The sequence below is a fragment of the Hyla sarda genome, chromosome 6 (genome assembly GCF_029499605.1).
Source record: "Hyla sarda isolate aHylSar1 chromosome 6, aHylSar1.hap1, whole genome shotgun sequence".
Lineage (NCBI taxonomy): Eukaryota > Metazoa > Chordata > Amphibia > Anura > Hylidae > Hyla > Hyla sarda.
Window position 1 is genome coordinate 168,637,364 of NC_079194.1, and position 16,797 is coordinate 168,654,160.

At 43.3% G+C, this 16,797-nt stretch overlaps 1 protein-coding gene across 5 annotated transcripts in view; it reads right to left on the reverse strand.

Moving 5' to 3' along the window:
- The window catches only part of SLC7A10 (solute carrier family 7 member 10), a 196,524-nt gene that overhangs the window by 139,211 nt on the left and 40,516 nt on the right, over positions 1–16,797 (reverse strand). Inside the window, exon 1 of one of the 5 annotated variants that reach the window (XM_056525784.1) lies at positions 7,034–7,146. The exons of the other annotated variants lie outside the window; for them this stretch is intronic. The gene's annotated coding sequence lies outside the window, so the exon portion shown is untranslated. Of the gene's footprint in view, positions 1–7,033; positions 7,147–16,797 lie in introns of those variants that run through there. 5 annotated transcript variants of the gene reach the window in all.

Sequence of the window (16,797 nt, forward strand, 5' to 3'; positions counted from 1 at the left end):
ATGGGACCTGCACGGGCTTGACGAGGAGGACTCCTGCTGCTGGAGGAAACAAAAGTGTGCCAATCGGAAGGTAACAGATGCCGCTTCTGTCAGAAGCCTCTTAAATGTTGCAATTGCAGCATTTAAGAGGTTGGTGACTGACATCACCGTGATCAATGATGTTGGTCATTTACAGTGTGTGGTGGCCTCAGTCGTCAGCGTCTGCGCTTGCTTCATAGACTCACAATATACTGCGAAATATATCTATGTACACAGCAGCGATGTATATGTACGTCGCATGGTGTCTAGGGCAGGGGTCCTCAAACTTTTTAAACAGGGGGCCAGTTAAAAAAAAAAAAAAACTATGAACAAATTCCTATGCACACTGCATATATCTTATTTTGAAGTGAAGAAACAAAACGGGAATAAATACAATAATTAAAATGAAGAACAAGTAAAGTTAAATCAACAAACTTACCAGCATTTCAATGGGAACTGGGTAGTTCCCCAGTTCCCCCCACATTAGGTTCAGTATAGTTCCCCCCACATAAGGTGCAGTATAGTTCCCCCACATTAGGCTGGCAGTATGTTACCCCCACATTAGGTGCAATATAGTCCCCCCCCCCCCCCCATTAGGCTGGTAGTATGTTTCTCCACATTAGGTGCAATATAGTCCCCACATTAGGCGGGCAGTATAGTTCCCCCCACATTAGGTGCAATATAGTCCCCCACATTAGGCTGGCAGTATAGTTCCCCCACATTAGGTGCAATATAGTCCCCCACATTAGGCTGGCAGTATTTTCCCCCACATTAGGTGCAATATAGTCCCCCACATTAGGCTGGCAGTATGTTCCCCCACATTAGGTGCAATATAGTCCCCCACATTAGGCTGGCAGTATAGTTCCCCGACATTAGGTGCAATATAGTCCCCCACATTAGGCTGGCAGTATGTTCCCCCACATTAGGTGCAATATAGTCCCCCACATTAGGCTGGCAGTATGTTCCCCACATTAGGTGCAATATAGTCCCCCACATTAGGCTGGCAGTATGTTCCCCCACATGAGGTGCAATATAGTCCCCCACATTAGGCTGGCAGTATAGTTCCCCCACATTAGGTGCAATATAGTCCCCCACATTACGTTGGCAGTATGTTCCCTCACATTAGGTGCAATACAGTCCCCCACATTAAGCTGGCATTATGTTCCCCCACATTAGGTGCAATATAGTCCCCCACATTAGGTTGGCAGTATAGTCCCCCACATTAGGTGCAATATAGTCCCCCAAATTACGTTGGCAGTATAGCTCCCCAAATTACGTTGGCAGTATGTTCCCCCACAGGCATACAGCCTCCAGCAATACAGTATGGCTGGAGGCTGTATGCCTGTGTACTGCCCCATTTCAGTGTTCCGACCACCGCTCCGGCAGTAGCAGGACCGGAGGATCGGTGGTTAGAACACCGAAGGGACGCGCCGCTGGTAAACACTTACCTCCAGCGCGCGTCCTTGCTTCTTCTCTGCTTCTCCGCTCCTCCGCTCGGTTGCCATGGGCGCACGCATGGGACGTCAATGACGTCGCTGCGTGCGCCTGTTCCCGGTGGTCCCCGCGTTTTTAAAGTAAACGCGGGCCGCAGGGACTTAACAGAGGCATCCTTGTGTTCCGAAAGCATCTTTCGGAACACATAGATGTCCTTAGTCAAAAACGCCCAGCGGATAAATGCGCTCCGCGGGCCGTAGTTTGAGGACCCCTGGTCTAGGGAATAATGACAATGTGAACATAGAATCTTGAAAATTTTTGCAAGTTTATTTTAAAATTACAAATTATAATTTTGCATAGAAATTTAGCTCTGGTGGCCTCCCATTTATCCATTTATGAGATGTTTCTACACCTTTATTGGAGTCAACTGTGTCCATTTCAGTTTATTGGACATGATTTAGAAAGATACACCCCTATCTATATAAGGGGTCACAGCCGACAATGCATATTGGAGCAAAAACCAAGCCATGAGGACAAAAGAACAGCCTGTAGAGCTCAGATACAGGATAATGTGGACCCACAGATCTGGAGAAGAGTACAAAGAAACCTCTGCTGCACTGAAAATTCCCAAGAGCACAGTGCCTTCCATTATTCTTACACGGAAGAACAACAGTTTGGAACAACAATGAGAAGGGCCTTGGTAAGTGTGATGACCAAGAACCCAAAGGTCCCTCTGGCTGAGCTTCAAAGATTCTGTGTGCAGATTGAAGAAACTGCCAGCAGGTCAACCATCACTCCACAATCTGGATATTATGACATAGCGATTAGAAAAAAGGCCTCTCCTTAGTAAAAGACACATTAAACCTGTCTGAAGTTTGCAAAAAAGCACCTTGAGGACTCTCAGACTGTGAGAAGAGTCTCTGATCTGATTAAGCCAAAATTACACTTTTTGGCCTCAATTCTAAGCATCATGTGTGGAGGAAACCAGATACTACTCATCACCTGTCCAATGCCATCCCTACAGTGAAGCATGGTGGTGGCAACATCATACTGTGGGGGTGTCTTTCAGCAGCTAGGACAGAGAGACTGGTCAGGGTTGAGGAACAGCTGAATGGAGCAAAGTACAGGATAATAGGCTGTTTTTTTTTTGTTTTTTGCAGCTTTATGAACTGTGTTACTTACAGTATCTCATATGTTAGTACATCCTTTAAATTTTTGTAAATATTTTATTTTATCTTTCCTTGTAATAACACTGAAGAAATTACCCTTTGCTACAATGTAAAGTAGTAAGTGCATAGCCTGTATAACATTGTTTAACCCCTTAAGGTGCAGGGCATAAATGTACACCCTGTGCCCACTCCTAAACTATGAAGTGCGCTCAGCAGCTGAGCGTGCGTCATCGCTAGTTGGTCCCAGCTGCTACCAGCAACCGGAACTTGTGACTAATGCCAGAAATTGCTGATCGGAACAATTTCTGGCATTAACCCTGGCGATCTGACTCTAAAATGCCGAATATCCAGTTACCGGTTGCTCAATGGAGCTGACATCCGTTGCAAAATCGTGGGGTCCCAAAAAGCTGAGAGGACCTGCCACCCGAGCTGCACTCTAATGCTTCAGCCAGCCTCTACAGAAACAGCATTGATTAGTGTATGCACTATAAAAAGCAATCACAAAGTCTCATCAAAACCAATCAAAACTATCAAAAAAGAATTAAAAAGTTATAGGGATCAGAAGAAGGCAATTCACTGTAGATTTGGTGGTAACATGAGTGATGTCATTACAATGTACCCTGTCTCTGCTGCTGGCCAGGCTGCAGTTCGCATCCCACGATGCGAACGCATGCGACCGCTGGGTCTCTCCTCACATCCTTCCACTCTGTCTCCTCCGCTCTCCGTGTCTGCCGGCGCACGTCCCCGCTGGCTCTCTAAAATTTAAAGGGCCAGCGCACCATTGATTGGTGCTAGTCTCTTTTGACCCTGTATAACCCTGCACTTCCTTTAATCCTTGCCAGATCTTTGCACCTTTATTGTCAAAGCGTTTACTTGTGTCTTGCCTTTCCATGTATCTGACCCATTGCTACGTATCCTGACCAAGCTCCTGTGCCGCCTTCCTTCTGACCTCTTGCTATGTGTCCTGACCTTGCATCATTGCCACCAGCTCAGAGCTCGGCTGCCTGTGGGGACGAGTCGTATCAGGGGTAACGACCTTGGTGCTGCCTGCTGCGCTAGTCCATCCTGCTATGCGGTAGGCTCTGGTAAAAACCAGTGGCACCTTAGACTCCGCTCCATGGTACGGCCCACGCCATCATCCTCACAGGTCAGTGGATCCACCTCACCACAGCCGTAAAAGGACCAATTTCCTAAGATAGGATATTGATGGATATAACAATGTGTGTAAATGGTGTCAGGTGACCAAAAGACTTTCCTATATGACAAAAAACTGAATTGTATTGCAGCTTACTGCTGGAACAGCAAGGTATTGCCTATGAAGAGGATAAAATGCAGCAGTATTGCTCAAGGAGCCATCGTGACCGCAATATTTAAAACAAAAAACTTACAACATAGGTATGTATAAATAATTATAATAGAAAAAGGACACAAATGTTGGTATAAAGATCAGGATACAAGAAAGGAGGAGTTAAGTGACATTTTCAATATAATCATTAAGGCCAGAGTACCCCTTTAAAGAAGCTGAGGATAAAGGTGATTGACTGGCCAAGCATGTATCTAGACCTAAACCCTAATAAGCATATGTGGGGCATCCTCAAACAGAAAAGTGGGGGAGTGCCAGGTCTCTAACATCTACCAGCTCTCCGATGTCGTCATGGAGGGGTTGACAATATTGACACTTAGTGCTGCACTCACTTTTGTTACCAAGGTTTAGACATTAAAGGCTAAACTAATTTGAGGGGACCGCAACATTAACCTGTTAACGACAATGATGTGTATACACGTCAATGTGCCGTTAATGGTGTATGGTGCGGGCTTCTGACACGAGCCTGCGCCATACCGGGTGGCTCTCAGCTGATTCCTGTAGCTGAGGGGCACTGTTGCTGTCAAAGCAGACAGCAGCATCTAAAGGGACCTTTAATGCATCCCTGATGGTATAGTGGGGTAGATTGTCCCCCCCCCCCCCACTGCAGCACGATTGCTGGGGGCGATCCACTGTAGACGTTACTGGAGGGCTTACCTTTGCTTCCCTGGTGGCTGTGGATCTGCATTTGGCTCCGCCAAGTGAGCTCAGATCACATGGATCAATGGAGTTCTATAGAACTGCATTGATTTGTATGAGGAAACCCATAAGTGGACCAATAAAGTGTAAACATAATAATATAATTAAGGTTTAAAGCACAAACATTAATTCCTTCCATATCAATTATTTAAATCACCTCCCTTTTCCCATTTTCCATATTAAAAATATGAAAGAAATTATAAAAAATAAACATATTTGGTATTGCTGCGTGCGTAGTTGTCCGAACTGTTAAAATAAAACATTATTTATCCTGTACCAAAAATACCAAACCCAGGAATTGTGTTTTTTTTATCACATCATAGCACAGAAAAAATAAAGTAAAAAGCAATCAAAAAGCCCAATCAATACCAAAATGGTACGAATGCAAACAATAGATTATGGTGCAAAAAAATTAGCCCTCAAACAGCCCAGTATATGGAAAAAAAATAACAATAAAAGAGAAAATGTCAATTAGTTCTTTTTTCTTTAAAAGTTTAGAATTTTTTTAAATTAGTAAAAACTAATACAAATTGGGTATTGTTTTAATCGTGCTGACCTAAAGTATCAAGATAACATGTTAATTTGTCCGCAAAGTAAATGTCATAAAAAAGAAACCAATCCTAATTAGCACAATTGCTTTTTTTAATTTCACCTCAAAAATATTTTTTTTTCTGTTTTAGAGCAATATGTTATGGAAAAATGAATGAAGACATAATAAAGTACAATTGGTCCTGCAAAAAACAAGCCCATATAGGTTTTTAGATGAAAAAATAAAAGACTTAGGGATATTAAATGGTGGGAGGAAGTATATTAAAGTATAATTTAGAAAAACTTGATATTTGATCTCTGCCAAGCTTCACTAAATAACCCAATAGACCTATCATAGGGCTATCTAGTGAAGCTGGATGGAGATCGCTAGGAGCCAGGAAGTGAAATGCCCTACCACCTCTTCCTAATTTTTCTAATGACCAGTGGCGGGCTCTGCACTGATTCCCCAAACAATCAAAACTTTTGACGTGTCTCAGTGATATCAAACATTTTTTCTAAACGACAGGGAAACTTAAAAGGTTGTGCCAGAATTATAAAGTGACCAAAAAAAAAACACACACAAGAACAACATAGCTCCTTCTTCTAATAATAGTGCCACACCTCTGCACAGGTTGTAAGTAGTACTGCAGTTCAGACCCTTTTAGCTTTAATGGAGCTAGCCTGAAATACCAGACACTTACCATGGGCAGGTGTAGCGCTGTTTCTGAAAGAAATGAGTCATATTTCTTCTATCCCTGAAAACCCCTTTAAGACCTTTGGCCTAAATGAGATTAGAGCAGGGCAGTGGAGTAATGTAAGGGACATTGTTCTTCAAGTAGTGAATATCTCACACCAACATAATTAACATTCCTGCTGTAGTAAATCAGGATCTATAAAGGTCCTGTCCACAACTTTTTTCAATTGCTGGTTTCATTTACACTTGATCCTCTGTAATCTTTCACTTGCTTTGTTTGGCAGGAATGTATCAGTAGTATGAATGGGGTTGAATAATTTTACATAAATGGTAAGGCGCATTCCATCTCCCTTCCCCTCCTAACATAGGTGCACTTAGGGCTCATGCAGTGTGAACAAGCCTTTACACTGCTTGAAGACTGGCTAAAGAGTTTTATCTTTGTTTAAAAGTAATCTGTCAGCTCTATTCTTTACTAAAATCTTTTTCTCAGCTAAGTGTCAAGGAGGTGGGGCCATGTTGCACAAATGCCATAGCCTGGAAAAGCCTCCTCATTTGTCCTCACTTCCTAGCACCTCCTTGACTGATGTAGAAGGCTCTGTATATGAATCAAGGAGGAGCTAGCAGGTAAGAGCAAGATAGGAGTTGTGGCAGGTTGTGGCAGTTGAGCAGATCGGCACCCAGTTTGACAGTTGGCAGAGAAATAAAAGGGCTATTTTATAAGTGGAACAATCACTATCAGCTCCAGAAAAGATACAGTTTACTTTCATACTCCAACAGCTATCCAACACGTGTGCAGCTCTTTGTAGCATTTAGAGCTAGAATTTTCTATCAATGTCTGCTGAATCATAATATGCCCAGAGCTTTCTTTGGGGGTCATAAACCTTGAAAGTGTCATACCATGCCAAGCAGTGTACAATAATCCGATACAGAAAAGATCGACACACTCACTCAATATAAACTAAAGGCTTTATAACACAGTACAACTATTTGCCTAATAGGCCAATATCACTCTATGTAAAAGGCCTAGCAATGGCTGATGAACAAATAAATGATCATTCATTGGCTGATCATATAATTTGTACAGTTTTAAAAAATAATTGTGCTTGAACCCCTGCACTTTTACTGTACCTGCCCCTTTAATGCCCTCACAAAAGGTGCTGCAGACACAGAGTGACACAGAGTGACAAGTGTATTGAGAGGATCCATTGCTGGGGATTCAAATGTGCATTGTATGTGCATGTGCATTGTATGTGCATGTGCACCGAAGATCCACTTATCCATCCGACGGCTGCGGGCGTCAGGGATCGGCGGGCAGCGATGTCGTGCGGCTGGCTCCCTGGATCCTATGGAAGCCGGTGAGTTGCCTAGCAACATCTGGAGGGCTACAGTTTGAGACCACTATACAGTGGTCTCTAAACAGTAGCCCTCCAAATGTTGCAAAACTACAACTCCCAGCATGACCAGACAGCTATTTGCAGTCTGGGCATGCTGGGATTTGTAGTTTTGCAACATCTAGAGGGCCACAGTTTGAAGATCACTGTGCAGTAGTCTCTAAACTGTAGCCCTCCAGATGTTGCAAAACTGCAAATCTCAGAATGCCCAAACAGAAAACAGCTGTCTCGGTATGCTGGGAGTTGTAGTTGCGTACCTCCAGCTGTTGCATAACTACATCTATCAGCATGGGGTTCGGCGATCAGTGCATGCTGGAAGTTGTAGTTTTGCAACAGTTGGAGGCACACTGGTTGGAGAAAACTGACTTAGGTAACAGAACCTAATCGAAGGTTTTCCAACCAGTGTGCCTCCAGCTGTTGCAAAGGTGCAACTCCCAGTGTGCACGGTCTGTCAGTACATGCTGGGAGTTGTAGTTTTGAAACAGCTGGAGGTTTGCCCCCCCCCCATGTGAATGTACAGGGTACATTCACACTGGTGGGTTTACAGTAAGTTACCTGCTTGAAGATTGAGCTGTTGCAAATTTTTCACCGCAGTGGAAAACGCACTGTAAACCTCTGCCAGTGCGAATGTACCCTAAAAACACTACACTACACAACACTAACACATAATAAAGGGTAAAACACAACATATACACCCTCTTAAACTGCCCCCCCCCCAATAAAAATGAAAAATGTATTGTACGGTAGTGTTTCCAAAATGGAGCCTCCAGCTGTTGCAAAACAACAACTCCCAGCATTTCCGGACAACCACTGATTGTCCAGGCATGCTGGGAGTTTAGCAACAGCTGGAGGCACCCTGTTTTGGAATCACTGGCGTAGAATACCCCTATGTCCACCCCTATGCTATCCCTAATTTAGTCCTCGAATGAGCAAGGTGCTCTCTCACTTCGGAGCCATGTCGTATTTCAAGGAAAAAGTTTAGGGTCACATATGGGGTATTTCCGTACTCGAGAGAAATTGCACTACAAATTTTGGGGGGCTTTTTCTTCTGTTATCCCTTATGAAAAGTAAAAGTTGGGGGGCTACACCAGCCTGTTAGTGTAAAAAAAAAATTTTTTTTACACTAACATGTTGGTGTTGCCCCATACTTTTTTATTTTCACAAGCGGTAAACGGAAAAAAATACCCCCAAAATTTGTAACGCAAATTCTCCTCAGTACGGAAATACCCCATATGCAGACGTAAAATGCTCTGCGGGCACACAACAAGGCTCAGGAGTGAGCGCGCACTATGTACATTTGAGGCCTAAATTAGTGATTTGCGCAGGGGTGGCTGATTTTACAGCGGTTGACATAAACGCAAAAGAATAAATACCCACATGTGACCCCATTTTGGAAACTACACCCCTCACGGAATGTAACAAGGGGTACAGTGAGCTTTGACACCCCACAGGTGTTTTAAGAATGTTCATTAAAGTTGGATGGGAAAATGAAAAAAATGCTGGTGTTACCCTAAACTTTTCATTTTTACAAAGGAAAATAGGAAAAAAGCCCCCCAAAATTTGTAACCCCATTTCTTCTGAGTAAGAAAATACCCCATATGTGGATGTAAAATGCTCTCCGGGCGAACTAAAATGCTCAGAAGAGAAGGAGCACCATTGGGCTTTTGAAGAGAAAATTTGTCCGGAATTGAAGCCCATGTGTGTTAACAAAGCCCCCCTGGTGCCAGAACAATGGACCCCCCCCCCCAACATGTGATCCCTCAAAACTACACCCCTCATGTAATGTAATAAGGGGTACAGTGAGCATTTACACCACACAGGTGTCTGACAGATTTTTGGAACAGTGGTCCGTGAAAATGAAAAATGTAATTTTACATTTGCACAGCCCACTGTTTAACCTCTTAAGGACGCAGGGCGTATGGATACGCCCTGCATTCCGAGTCCTTAAGGACGCAGGGCGTATCCATACGCCCGTGGGAATTCCGGTCCCCACCGCTAGCCGGTTGGGGACCGGAGCCGGATGCCTGCTGAAATCATTCAGCAGGCACCCTGGCACATCGCCCAGGGGGGTCCTGAGACCCCCCTATGTCGGCGATCGGAGAAAATCGCATGTCAATTCAGACATGCGATTTTCTCCAATTCCGGGCTGATCGGGTCTCTGGTGACCCGATCACCCGGAAAATAGGGCTGATCGGAGTTGTCAGCAACAACCCCGATCAGCCTAAAGGATTGGAGTGAGGTCGCAAAGCTGCGATCTACTCCTATCCCCTGCCATTATTCAGAACAGAGTTCTGACCAATGGCAGCGCAGGACAGGGGGTTGCCATGGCAACCCCCCGTTCTGCCTGCCCCTGGATGTCGAGGGGCTCTGGGAAGAAGATGGAGGTCGTACCTGCAGAAGAAGATGCCTGGGGACCTGGGATCTTCGCTGGAGCCTGCAGGATCCTGATCAGGTAGGGAATCGACAGTGGGGGGGGGGGGGGAATTGAAAGTGAAAGTAAATCGATCTTTACTGTGGCAACCACTAGGGGGGCCAAACTGCAACTCCCAGCATGCCCAGAGAGCCAAAGGCTGTCTGGGCATGCTGGGAGTTGTAGTTTTGCAACATCTGGAGGGTCACAGTTTGGAGACCACTGTTACAGTGGTGCCCAAACAGTAGCCCTCCAGATGTTGCCAAACTACAACTCTCAGCATGCCTCGACTGCCCAGGCATGCTGGGAGTTGTAGTTCTGTAACATCTGTCCCTTCAGATTTAGCAATTTTCATGACATTTTTAAAAATTGCTGCTCTATTTTGAAGCCCTCTAATTTTTTCAAAAAGCAAAAGTATGTCCATTTTATGATGCCAACATAAAGTGGACATATTGTGTTTGTGAAGAAAAATAAAATTTATTTGGAATATCCATTTTCCTTACAAGCAGAGAGCTTCAAAGTTAGAAAAATGCAAAATTTTCAAAATTTTCATGAAATTTTGGGATTTTTCAACACAAAAGAATGCAATTAACGCTGAAAATTTACCACCAAAATAAAGTAGAATATGTCACGAAAAAACAATCTCAGAATCAGAATATTCGGTAAAAGCGTTTTTGCGTTATTAATTTGTAAAGTGACGGTGGTCAGAATTGCGAAAAAAGGGCTCAGTCCTTAAGGTGAAAAAGGGCTGCGTCCTTAAGGGGTTAAAAGATCTGTCAAATGCCAGTGGGGTGTAAATACTCACTGCACCCCTTATTAAATTCTGTGAGGGGTTTAGTTCCCAAAATGGGGTCATATGTGGGGAGGGTTCACTGTTCTGGCACCACAGGGGGCTTCGTAAACGCACATGGCCCCTGACTTCCATTCCAAACAAATTCACTCTCCAAAAGCTCAATGACGCTCTTCCTCTTCTGAGCATTGTAGTTCGCCAGAAGAGCACTTGACGTCCACACATGGGGTATTTCCATACTCAGAAGAAATGGGGTTACAAATTTTGGGGGACATTTTCTACTATTACCCCTTGTAAAAATGTAAAATTTTGGGAAAAACCAGCATTTTAGTGAAAAAAAAATGTTTTTTTATTTACACATCCAACTTTAACAAAAAGTCATCAAACACCTGTGGGCTGTTAAGGCTCACTGTACCCCTTGTTACATTCCTTGAGGGGTGTAGTTTCCAAAATCATATGCCATGTGTTCCTAAATACGACATGCCCTCCAAAAACCATTTCAGCAAGATTTTCTTTCCAAAAGCCAAATGTGATTCCTTCTCTTCTGAGCATTGTAGTGCACCAGCAGAGCACTTGACGTCCACACATGGGGTTACACATTTTGGGAGGCATTTTCTCCTATTACCCCTTGTAAAATTTTAAATTTGGGGGAAAACGAGCATTTTAGTGAAAAAAATAATAATTTACACATCCAACTTTAACGAAAAGTCATCAAACACCTGTGGGGTGTTAAGGCTCACTGGACCCCTTGTTACATTCCTTGAGAGGTGTAGTTTCCAAAATGGTATGCCATGTGTTTTTTTTTGCTGTTCTGGCACCATAGGGGCTTCTTAAATGTTACATGCCCCCCAAAAACTTTTTCAGAAAAACTCACTCTCCAAAATCCCACTGTCGCTCCTTCCCTTCTGAGCCCTCTAGTGAACCCACAGAGCACTTAATATACACATATGAGGTATTTATTTACTCGAGAGAAATTGGGTTACACATTTTAGGAAGATTTCTCTCCTTTTACCCCTTGTAAAAATTCAAAAACTGGGTCTACAAGAACATGCCAGTGTAAATGTTCTCCTTCAATTTGCTGTGATTCCTGTGAAACACATAAAGGGTTAACAAACCTTTTGAATGTAATTTTGGATACTGTGAGGGGTGCAGTTTTTATAATGGGGTCATTTATGGGGTATTTCTAATAAGAAAGCCCTTCAAATCCACTTCAAAACTGAACAGTTCCCTGAAAATTTTAGAAAATTTTGTGAAAAATTGGAAAATTGCTGCTATAATTTGAAGCCCTTTGATGTCTTCCAAAAGTAAAAACATGTCAACTTTATCATGTGAACATAAAGAAGACATATTGTATATGTGAATCAATATATAATTTATTTGGAATATTCATTTTCCTTATAAGCAGAGAGCTTCAAAGTAAAAAAAAATGCAAAATTTCAAATTTTTTCATCATATTTTGAAATTTTTCACCAAGAAATTATGCAAGTATCAACAAAAGTTTACCACTAACATAAAGAAGAAGATGTCACGAAAAAACAGTCTCGGAATCAGAATGAAAGGTAAAAGCATCCCAGAGTTATTATTGTTTAAAATGGCCGGGTCCTAAAGTGAAAATGGGCTGGGTCCTTAAGGGGTTAACTCAAACCCATATAGCTGGTACAATGCAAGATTATAGGAGACTGAGAGAAATTTAAGGACGATAAGCCCTCTCACTCATAAAGTACATATATAATCTATATATATAAAACTCAATGGGGGGGATTTATCAAAGGATTTAGCCTGGTTTTTCCTGTCTAAATTTGTCGCACAGAAAGTCGCAGTTATAATATGTACAACTTTTTCGCGACTTTTGCTTCAGAGGATTTTTAGAACATGATGCATTCTAGTCTATTTTAGATGGAAAAATGCATTGGTGCTGAATTTATCAAAAGCGACTTTTCAGCGACAAGTCGCATCGGCTGAAAGTACACCGAAATATCAGAACATGCTAGAGCAGGTTTAACCTCTTCAGGACCCATGACGTATGCATACGTCATCACACCCTGGGTCTTAAGGACCCATGACGTATGCATACGTCATGTCTTTTCCTGGTCTCCGCCGCTCACCCGGCGGAGATCGGAAGCGGATCCCTGCTGAAATCCTTCAGCAGGGATCCAGGGCAAACGCCGAGGGGGGCCATGTATGCCCCCCATGCCGCAAATCGCAAGGGAAATCGCCCTTGCGATCTGCGGCGATACCGGGCTGATCGGGTCTCTGGGACCCGACCGCCCGGTAATTTCGTATGATCCCGGCTGTCACAGACAGCCAGGACCATGCTGAAGACTAGGAGCGAGGTGGCAAGCCTGCCACCTCCTCCGATCCTCTGCGATCCGTCTGTTAGTTAACCGACCAATCGCAGGGGGGGGGGGGCGGGAGGAAGACTGGAGAACGCGGCGGGGGACGGGGGAGTGCTGGGGACCGGCCCCGGTACTTACCTCGTCCCTGAAGACCCGGATCCCGGCGAGGAAGATGGCGGCGGCGGCGACAGGTGAGTAGATCTTCAACCGCGGTCGGGCCCTTTACAGCAATGCACGTCGCCGTAAAGCGACATGCATTGCTGTATTGGGACCCTATATACTACAACTCCCAGCATGCCCAGACAGCCCTTGGCGTCTGGGCATGCTGGGAGTTGCATTTTTGCAACATCTGGAGGTCCACAGTTTGGAGACCACTGTGCCCTTCCAGATGTTGCAAAACTACACATTCTCAGCATGCCCTTACTGTCCAGGCATGCTGGGAGTTGTAGTTCTGTAACATCTGGCCCTTCAGATGTTGCAGAACTACAACTCCCAGCATGCCTGGACAGTTTTGGCATACTGGGAGTTGTAGTTTTGCAACATCTGGAAGGGCACAGATTGGGAACCACTGTATTAGTGGTCTGCAAACTGTAGTCCTCCAGATGTTGCAAACTACAACTCCAAGCATGCTGGGAGTTGTAGTTCGGCAACATCTGGCTCTAAAGATGTTGCCGAACTACTACTCCCAGCATGCCTGAGAATGTTTGGGAGTTGTGGTTTTGCAACAACAGGAGGCACACTGGTTGGGAAACATTGTCTGTTTCCTAACTCAGTGTTTCCCAACCCGTGTGCCTCCAGCTGTTGCAAAACTATAACTACCAGCATGCACTGATAGACTGTGCATGCTGGGAGTTGTAGTTTTGCAACAGCTGGAGGTCCCCCCCTTGTGAATGTACAGGGTACATTCACATGGGCAGGGGGCTTACAGTGAGTATCAGGCTGCAAGTTTGCGATGCAGCAAATTTTGCGCGGCAGCTCAAACTCGCAGCGGGAAAATCGCTGTAACCCCCCCTGCCCGTGTGACTGTACCCTAAAAACACTACACTACACTAACACAAAATAAAATAAAAAGTAAAAAAAACACTACATATACACATACCCCTACACAGCCCCCCTCCCCTCCCCAATAAAAATGAAAAACGTCTGGTACGCCACTGTTTTCAAAATGGAGCCTCCAGCTGTTGCAAAACAACTCCCAGTATTGCCGGACAGCCGTTGACTGTCCAAGCATGCTGGGAGTTTTGCAACAGCTGGAGGCACCCTGTTTGGGAATCACTGGCGTAGAATACCCCTATGTCCACCCCAATGCAAATCCCTATTTGAGGCCTCAAATGCGCATGGCGCTCTCACTTCGGAGCCCTGTCGTATTTCAAGGCAACAGTTTAGGGTCACATATGGGGTATCGCCGTACTCGGGAGAAATTGCCTTACAAATTTTGGGGGGCTTTTTCTCCTTTCACCCCTTATGAAAAGGTGAAATTGGGGTCTACACCAGCATGTTAGTGTAAAAAATAAATTTTTTACACTAACATGCTGGTGTTGCCCTATACTTTTTATTTTGACAAGAGGTAAAAGGGAAAAAAGCCCCCCAAAATTTGTAATGCAACTTCTCCCGACTACGGAGATACCCCATATGTGGGCGCAAATTGCTCTGGGGGCGCACAAGGCCCAGAAGGGAGAGTGCACCATGTACATTTGAGGTGATTTGCACAGGGGTGGCTTATTGTTAAAGCGGTTTTGACAAACGCAAAAAAAAAAAAAAAAAAAACACATGTGACCCCATTTCGGAAACTACACCCCTAACGGAATGTAATGAGGGGTGCAGTGAGAATTTACACCCCACTGGTGTCTGACAGATGTTTGGAACAGTGGGCTGCGCAAATTAAAAATTTTGTACAGCCCACTGTTCCAAAGATCTGACAGACACCAGTGGGGGGTAAATGCTCACTGTACCCCTTGTTACGTTCCTCAAGGGGTCTAGTTTCCAAAATGGTATGCCATGTGGGGGTTATTTTGCTGTTCTGGCACCATTTAGGCTTCCTAAATGCGACAAGCCCCCGAGCAAAATTTGCTCTCAAAAAGCCAAATATGACTCCTTCTCTTCTGAGCATTGTAGTTCGCCCATAGTGCACTTCATGTCAACTTATGGGGTACCTCCATACTCAGAAGAGATGGGGTTACAAATTTTGGGGGATATTTTCTGCTATTAACCCTTGCAAAAATGTGAAATTTGGGGGGAAGCACACATTTTATTGAAATTTTTTTAAATTTTTTTTACATATGCAAAAGTCGTGAAACCCATGTGGGGTATTAAGGCTCACTTTATTCCTTGTTACATTCCTCAGGGGGTCTAGTTTCCAAAATGGTATGCCATTTGGGGGATTTTTGCTGTTCTGGCACCATAGGGGCTTCCTAAATGCAACATGCCCCCCAAAAACCATTTCAGAAAAACGTACGCTCCAAAATCCCCTTGTCGCTCCTTCCCTTCTGAGCCCTCTACTGCGCCCGCCGAACACTTTACATAGACATATGAGGTATGTGCTTAGTCGAGAGAAATTGGTCTACAAATAGAAGTATACATTTTTTCCTTTTACCCCTTGTAAAAATTCTAAAATTGGGTCTACAAGAACATGCGAGTGTAAAAAATGGAAATTGTGAATTTTCTCCTTCACTTTGCTGCTATTCCTGTGAAACACCTAAAGGGTTAAAATGCTGACTGAATGTCATTTTGAATATTTTGGGGGGTGCAGTTTTTATAATGGGGTCATTTGTGGGGTATTTCTAAGATGAAGACCCTTCAAATCCACTTCAAACCTGAACTGGTCCCTGAAAAATTGTGATTTTGGAAATTTTGTGAAAAATTGGAAAATTGCTGCTGAACTTTGAAGCCCTCTGATGTCTTCCAAAAGTAAAAACTCATCAATTTTATGATGCAAATATAAAGTAGACATATTGTTTATGTGAATAAAATAAAATAATATTTGGAATATCCAATTTCATTACAAGCAGAGAGCTTCAAAGTTAGAAAAATGCAAAATTTTCCAATTTTTCATCAAATTTTGGGATTTTTCACCAAGAAAGGATGCAAGTTACCAAAAAATTTTACCACTAAGTTAAAGTAGAATATGTCACGAAAAAACAATCTCGGAATCAGAATGATAACTAAAAGCATTCCAGAGTTATTAATGTTTAAAGTGACAGTGGTCAGATGTGCAAAAAATGGCCGGGTACTAAGGTGTAAAATGGCTGGGTCCTTAAGGAGTTAAATACAGTCTAAAGCATAGATCACAAAGTCTGTGCGCAGAATTTATCAAGAGCCGTGTGCCTTTTAATAAATTAGGCGCACAATAGACCGGCCTAACCCTCTGTAGGTTGGTCTGTATTGATGCGGGGCATAGACAACTTTGATAAATCTCCCCCAGTGTGTGCATGTGTGTGTATGTTCCAGTATCACGTCCAAACAGCTAAAGATATTAACATGAAACTTGGCACACATGTTACTTATATGTAAACAACATACATAGGATAGGTGATTTAACCCTTACTCATCCCCATTTACCAGGGTCAGTATTTTTGTTTAAAGTCCCATACAGGTCTATGGGAAATATATGTTACTGCATAACTTCTAAACAGCTGGAGATATTTTGAAAATACTTGGTCACATGTTACTTATATGTCCACTTAAAATATAGGATAGTTAATTTAACCCTTAACTACCCCCATTTGTGAGGGTCGTTTTTTTTTTTTTAAGTCCCATGCAAATCAATGTGAAATGTATGTTCCCACATAACTTCCGTACGTCTATAGATATTTCAATAATAACTGGTACAAATATTATTTATATGTCAAATTAAAATATATGAAAGTATAATTAACCCTTACCTACACCCTTATATAAAATATGGCTTTTTGTTTCAAGCCCATGCAAGTATATAGGACTTCAAGTACCTTACTCCACAAGCTCCG